This window comes from Mus pahari, chromosome 4 (genome assembly GCF_900095145.1).
Source record: "Mus pahari chromosome 4, PAHARI_EIJ_v1.1, whole genome shotgun sequence".
In the NCBI taxonomy this organism is placed as follows: domain Eukaryota; kingdom Metazoa; phylum Chordata; class Mammalia; order Rodentia; family Muridae; genus Mus; species Mus pahari.
Window position 1 is genome coordinate 139,059,462 of NC_034593.1, and position 7,504 is coordinate 139,066,965.

The following is a 7,504-nucleotide window of genomic DNA, read 5'->3' on the forward strand; positions in this document are numbered from 1 at the left end:
CTAATTTTATACTGAAAACCACTTTGAGATTTCAGACATTATAGTAATATTTCAAAGGTGGATTGTCACTGACAGTGAACAGGCTTCTGTCATATATTGTTTCAGCCTTCATTCAGCTCTCTAAAGAGTTACTGAATTACTAGGACACATTGATCAAAACTCAAGAATTATTAATTGTGTAGAGTAGCATACTAGATACCACAATGCAGTGATACATTTGAGATATAAACTAAAATAGAGAAATGCCCACAATACCAGAAACTAGAACTTACTTAAGAATGTAATTCTACTTTTATTTCTCTGTATACTTTCATTTTCTTGACATTCTAAAGTCATTTCTAAGCTTTCATATCTTAGTCTTTAAAATACCGTCTCTTTGTCCATAATAAATTAATTTGGTAAACTACCCAGAAAAATGTGAACCTAAGTGGTAGCAAAACTGTTCCCTGCTCTTGGACATATTGTAATTACTGTGATAAGTATAATTTTACTGTTCCCATCAGGCACCTCTGCTACCAGTTTTTATACTGCAAACACAGAGGCCCAACAGCTGATCTGCAATAGGAACACACTGATGCTCTGAAACTGAAATTCTCTGAAAAGGCTTCTCTAAAATTTAGCCCAACCTTGGCTGAACAGTACGTTATGACTGTGGCTAGATGGAACAGTGTATTTTTCCATTTGCTGAACCTACATTTGCCTTGGGATAAACTCTTATTTCCTATAAATCTGAGTTGTTATTTTTCATTGAAAATTTTGGCACCCAAAGTGGAACCCACAGACAATTAACTTTAACGAGAGGAATCACAACTGAGAGTCATCAGCGAGAGCCCCGGGTACCCTCCAGCCTTGTTGCCTCTCCTGGAGAATTCTGAGTCCTTTCAGAAACTTCTGCTCTAGCTGACATCCCTCTGGTTTAATTTCTGCCAATTGTTGGTATTTGGCTATTGTGTTCTTTCAAAACATTTGTCTGAATTTGTTACCATTGGAATTTATTTTTGGGGTTTTTTTGTTCTTTTTTTTTTTTTTTNTTCGTTTTCTGATATCTTCTTCAATTTCTTTCTTCAAAAACTTTAAGTTCATATCTAAACGTTCTTTCACTTGCTTGGTTAGGTCTATACCAAGGTTTTTTTTTTTTTTTTTTTTTTTTTTTTTTTTTTTTTTTTTTTTTTTTTTTTTTTTGGTTTTGTCGGATACTTCTTCAGCATCTAACTTCACCCTTGTGAATTTTTCTTCATCTTCTCCTGTTTCTTGTGATCTTGCTCATTTTAGTCTTGAAGTATTATGAATATCTAATTTCAAAGGCCCTCGAAATCAGAGGCATTTTATTTCCTCAATCACAAAATGTATAATTAGGTAATGAATTGCCTTGTGGAGAGGTTCTTGGGGGGGGGGGGAGAATCTTTCCAGGACTACAACTTCACAGGGAAAAAAAATCCCCCAAATAACCTTGCTCCTGAGTCCGAAAGGATTTTACCAGCTGGTCCAAGAATATACAAATAAAATGTGATCATTCAGTTTCTTGAGACCAGTCATGCCCCATAAAATGAACGTGGTAAACCCCAGTCACAGTGAAAAGAATCGGTCTTGGACCTGCTTGTCTACGATGCATGTAGGTCAACCCAATCACAAGCCCCATGGATTCATGTAGAAGTCTGTAGCCCTCAGCAGAGGGATGCCACCACTAAAATAAGGAAGACATTTTAAGAAAAGAAAAATCACTTGGGAGACCTTGCCCTCTGTTGCCCAAGTTGTTTTATAGCTCATAACAACAGCACTGTCTATGAGACTATTTAGGGAAGCAGAGAGACTTAACTCGTGATGACTTTCCCATGGAAGGGAAGATCTGATATTCCTGAATTGATTTTCTTACAAGATAAACCAAAATCTCAGAGCAACAAACAAAAGAGGATGGAAAGGAAGCTTTGCATCCTCCTTTGTTTCAAGGTCCTATGATTTGAGTCTATCTGCTGCATGAGTAGAATAAGTGTTTATATTGGACCAGCCATGGGAAACAACAGAGATATTACTTCAACCCCCAAATGTGGCATACTGAATCACAGTCTCTAAAAATGAGGAAATTTTTGATCTTTGTTTTGATGGACATTTCCCTTTCTTAAGCTTTGCCTGTTGCCTGTCAAAATTATACAGGATCACATCTCCAAGCAAGGATCATGGCTCACGCCTGAGGATGCTGCACACTTCCGACAGAACAGATAAACTTAACAACACATTACAAACTTTCCACATTAAATCTGAATGAGCATGAGCTAAAGGTGGTTTACCCTACAGGGAGAAAGACCACAGAGAAGACTCAGCTTCAGAGGAAAGGACGGTACTAGTAGACACTTCTTACCATTTTCTGTGCTGCAGATCTTTCAGGGAGAAACTCTTAGATTCGGTTACTATCTCAACTGCTTACCAATCTCCCCTAAAGGCACAGCTTACTTGGTTACAGAAAATTTGGATTTGATTACACTGACAATCAAAAAACACAAGTAAATGAAACCCAAGGTCCTCATACTGAATCTCCTATTGAATATATTCTACTAAAATATATTTAGTATAGTCTTAAATAGTTACATACGGCTCTTAAATTTTTCTGAGATATTTGAAATGCATCTTAAAATACTTTTTAAATATAAGAACAATGCTGAACTCAATGATTTTAGTTAAACTACAAATGATGATGCCAGTCCTTTTCTTGCATTAGCAGTGCTGCTGTTATGAATATTAGATTCTATACTACTTGAATTGAGTTTTCATGTTCAAGAATATTAGAGTTTGCTAGGTATGTTAGTACATTCCTCCAATCTCAGCACTCAGGAGATAGAGGCAGATGGATCTCTATGAGTTTCAGGCCAACCTGGTCTACATAGTGAGTTCCCAGACATTCTGGTCTCATAGTGAGTTTCAGGCCATCCAGGAATACAAAATAAAACCCTGTCTCGAGAAAACAAGAGAATATTATAGCACCCTAAGAGATAATCCTTTCATTTAATTTATACTTAAATTAAAGAGAAATGCTAGATTTTAGTACTGTTTTAAATCATCCAAAATGAACTCCTTTTAGGGAGTATCTAAATTGCATAACCAAACTCTTACGTCCCAAGGGATGGAAAGAAAATGAAGAATATTAACAGGATTTGTCTAACTGAATGATTTTTTCTTATTAATTTTGGTAATGATGCTATATTTGTATGTACATGTTGAATGGGCATCTTATTGCAGCTCTCTGTGTTTCCTGATACCTCATAACCTATCCTTGTATCAGTTAACAGATTAGAGATAACTTCAGAGACACAAAAGTGTGTGGATGTCATATTAAGAAGCAAAAACACAAACTCCCTTTTGAATTAATTTGACCAAGAGCAAATCCAAATTTTAATTCTCAACTTCTCTCCCTGTGTCTTCCATCTGTCTATAGTTTATGGTTACTGGTCTATCTGTAAAGTATCTGTTGTGTGTTTCTGTCTAATGGCTGGCTGTCCCTATATATAACAAAGGGCTTTGTTATATATTTAATATATAGCACAGAAAACATGTCATTGAAAAGGGATGAGGGAGCTTCTCTACAGAAATCTATAGCAGAGTCACACAAGGGGCAAAGTAACTATTGACCCAGACTAATTCCAAAACATTAAGAAAAGCAAAAAGTACTGCAAGCATATGTTGATAAGTTATATCCACAAGTGGCTTCTAATATTTACAGTGGATGGTGTTGTGTGAGGTTGTTTCCTGCCTGTCGGCTGTCTTCAGCAAATGATGACTGCAACAAGCAAATACATTATTCTTGGTCAGGAGCATGGAAAATATATAAATTAAGATTAGATTAAAGATATATAAATAAAATAAGGGATCTGAGGACTTTAATCATAATATATTTAATGTAAAATGTATTTGCACACTAAAACATAAAGATTAAAGGTCTGCATTAGCTGAGGCTGTAAAAGCTGTGTGCATGATAAATTCAAGACAAGTAAGGTTGCTTGTTACAATGTTCCTTTATAGGCAGACATGACTGATTGATCACATAGTGGTCATAATAGTGGGATAGCAATTTAAATACATGGTCTTAAGTGATCTCATGGTGCACTAAGTTGTCTAAGAGATCCAGCAAAAGTTCTATCTCTTTAAATGCAAGATAGATTTTCACAAAGTTTCATCACTGCATATCCTAACATTTGCCTGTAAATCTGGCTGAGCTTCCTCCTATGTGATATTCCTTTAACACCTTTACAGCCTGCACAGTATCTAAAATAGACATCAGTGAACAGAATGAACTTCACTGTTCTCACCTCTACCCCTTAAAGCCTTATCACCATGGTGACCAATAAATCATCTGAAGATTGTTTCATATGCTAGCTTATAGAGCCAGCAGCATCATGCCTGCAGGGGTCTGCAAAGTCTCATCACCTCCTTAGAGTTCCTCCTACCCAGATGATAATGGCAATACCATTACTATAAATCCAGATAGTTCTCCCTTAAAAGCCATTTGCCTCTCCTGAAGGCTACCTCCCTCGGCCTCATGCTTACAGGATTCCTGGAATGAGCCTCCAAAATTTAGCTATTGCTCTGCAGAGATGGTGATGATTGACCAACAGGGGGAACTATTAAACTCAACAAACCTCATTGCTACTGAAACCCTGCGAGCTGTCTGACCTTGTATGAAAAGAACACTGTGACTATGGGCCAATGGAATGTCACAGGTAAAGGGCCAAATCATCCAGGGCCAGTTTAGGCCTTTCGGGAAAATAGCCAGTTACTGTTAACCTTTGAATCTGACCTAAAATTCTCATGACAACTAGGTAAATGCCTAGGAATGCATTGCTCAGCTTAGCAGACCATTAGCTTCCACCAACCCTAAAGCTGAGAATGACGTACAATAAGAAAGAAAAAAGAAAGGAAGAAACTAATAGAAAGATGTCCCTATTTTGCAGGAGTTGATCTACTGTTACACATGTGGTGGTAGTAGAATACTTATTTTCTTATTTTATTGTTAGAATATAAAAGTTCATATATATTCTCCCACTTCAGAGCACTGCATTCAGAATAATTGAATCCATATTGCCATACCTTGGTTATTCATATTTCCTCCAAAATAAACAACTTCTTATGTTTTTTAAAGCAGAGCATCATTTTGTGTTGTGAGTTTAGAGAAATCCCAACATATCATGGGAAGATATCTTAGAAACACTGAGTGGTGATGCCTAGCTCCTTGGCCACACTAACATGGAAGGTTATGAAATATGACGTGTTTTACTGTTACCCTACAGTCACTTCTTAATAAGATGTCTGGTGGAGATATTACTGCTGCCTACCACAATTCTCCAAATGGAACACAGAGAAAAGACACTAGAGGTTTTGTTGTTGTTGTTGTTGTTGTTGTTGTTGTTGTTGTTGCTGTTGCTGTTGCTGTTGCTGTTGCTGTTGCTGTTGCTGTTGTTGTTTTTAAGTGACTCTCATCCCAGGAAGTGCACAGCAAACCCCACCATGCTTACTGTGCAGAAACCCTCATGTTCTTGTTATGCCACAGTCCATCACTGGAACAATTAGCACTGGTATCTTAAAGGTCGATTGCCATTTCACATAGACAGCATGGGACACCGATGGTTTAGACAATGTGCATTTAAAAAAACAGCAAGTACCATGGTTGAAATGGTTGACAGTTTGACAGCCAGCAACACTAAATATTTACCATCAAGTATCAATCACTGCAGTGATGACATAATTTATTTTAAAAATCAGTGTTAAAAAAAATGAAATGAAACATTGATATAATGTCCCTTACAGTAGGCTAATCATGGGAGAATTTTCATTTATCAAAGTATTGTAGGGCTAGTGGGTGCCTCAGTGGGTAAAGACACTTGCTACACAAGGCTAGTGACCTGAATTCAATCTCCAGAGCCCACCTAAAAGGTAGAAAAAATAAACTAACCCCATAAAATTGTCATCTGACCTCTACATGCACACAGTGGCACTTGCATGCCTGTGCACACATAAATGTACACACTAGATGGAGAAATAAATGTAATACTTAAAACATATTTTACATCTTATCTACCATTCACTGAGCTGCTCCAAGGAATAATCTGTGCCCAGGACTAGGTAGGTGATTGGTCAGAGAGGTACCTGCCACACAAGCATGCAAACCTCAGCCAGGACCTCAGCACCCATGGAAAAACACAAGACAAGGTGACATACATATGTAGCCCCCGCTCTAAGGAGGTGGAATCAGGCAGATCCCTGAAGTCCATTGGACATCCAGCCACATCAAGTAACTAAACTCCAGGTTCAGTGAGAACTGTCAGCTCAAAATATGGCAGAGGAGCTAGCCTGCGGGGTCAGTAATAAATAGCACTTACTGCTCTTCTAGAGGACTTCAGATTTAGTTTCCAAACCCACTCAGCTGCTCGCAACCATCTGTAACTATAGTTCCAGAGGATCCTCTCCTGGTCTCTATCAAATCCTGAACACACATGGTGCACATAAACTCACACACACACACACACACACACACACACACACACACACACATAACAAATAAACCATTTCTTAAAGACTAAGGTGAAGTCGGTGATTCTGTCGATGTTGGGGTCTATGCTGAGATTCATGGCCCATGTTACCACAAAGTCCATGCAGATGTCCATGTGCTGTGCTGCTTCAGGCCATGTTGACGTAAGTGGCCTGTGCTTTCACTGAGGATTATGACAGTGCCTATGGACCATGCAGTGGCAGAGGGTCATGTGGATGTCTGTGGTCTGTACTCCTAACAGAGACCATGCTGAGGTCTGTAGCTTGTCCTGACACCAGAGACCATGTGAATGTCTGTGGTCCGTACTGTGACCAGAAACCATGTGTAAGTCCATGATGCATGCTCCTACAGACTGTAAAAGGCAAGAAAGCTACATTCATATTGGTACAGATAACTGCAGGCTCACTATTGAGAAAGGGCCACAGAAGGCTTTTGTGACAACCCTTACCCCCTCCGGACCCCACTCACCATAAAAAGTTAACAGCCTAGACAGAAAGAATTGTGAAAGGATGCTGAAGCATAGCTCTACACAGTTGATGGCTTCTGTCAGGGGACTGGGCAGAAAAAAGTGTGGAAGGACTAACTTTTCTTTAAGGGACTAGCCACCACCAGTTTGACCATACTCCAATGAGTATATGGGGAAGAAAAATTGAACTTTCCTCCTCCTCCTCCTTGTCCTCCTCCTCCTTCTTCTTTTCTGGGGGTGGGGATCTGGGATGACTGGAAAGTGAGTGTGCTCAGGTTCATGAAGTAAAATTCCCCCAAAGTCAATAAAAATTCTATTAAATAATAAGGTAAAGAAGCAACTGAGGAAGATAATATCCACCTCTAGTCTACACATACACATATGTGCAAATGTGAATACTTAAAATACTTATAACACCACACACATACACACACACATAAGAATGTGTGTTTAATAACTACACAGATGAATTTATAACTTTAAGTCTACTCAAAAATGTCCTT